The sequence below is a fragment of the Pinus tabuliformis genome, chromosome 1_2, assembly GCF_031772625.1.
Source record: "Pinus tabuliformis cultivar Carrire ecotype Pingquan chromosome 1_2, CPIR1, whole genome shotgun sequence".
Taxonomy (NCBI): Eukaryota; Viridiplantae; Streptophyta; class Pinopsida; order Pinales; family Pinaceae; genus Pinus; species Pinus tabuliformis.
Window position 1 is genome coordinate 1,166,066,979 of NC_142298.1, and position 695 is coordinate 1,166,067,673.

The window sequence follows — 695 nt, forward strand, 5'->3', positions numbered from 1 at the left end:
GAGGAAAGGCAAAAGCAGGAGGAAGTTTACTGGAAACAAAAGTCCAGAATAAGATGGCTGAAGGAAGGTGAACGCAACACCAAATTCTTCCACAGAACCACCATTCAAAGAAGAATGCACAATAGCATTCTGTTTATCCAAAAGCAAGGAGGAGAGAAAGTATGAGGAAATAGAGGAAGAATTTCGCAATCACTTCAACCAAATCCTTCAAGAGCCGGAAGGAGACAGAAGGCAAGCAATTGAAAAAATCACTAACAATGTGCCAAGGATCATCAAGGAAGAACACAATGAGTTACTCCTCCGCTCGATTCAGCCTCAGGAGGTGGATGAAGCAATGTTCCAGCTCAAGGAAGGAAAGGCACCCGGACCAGATGGATTTACCACCACGTTCTTTCATACCTTTTGGGAGATGATAAAACAAGAAGTATGGTAAATTGTGGAAGAATCGAGAGCCCTACACTGGATGTTGCCCTCTCTCAACACAACATTCATAGCCCTCATTCCCAAGGAGGAAGACTCAATAACGCCCAACAAATACAGGCCGATTGCACTTTGTAATGTAATTTACAAGGTCATCTCTAAAGTAGTGGCTAACCGGTTCAAGCCCCTGCTACTGCTGCTCATATCCCAGGAACAGTCGGGTTACGTGGAAGGCAGACAAATCTTGGATGGTATTCTTCTTACGCATGAGATTA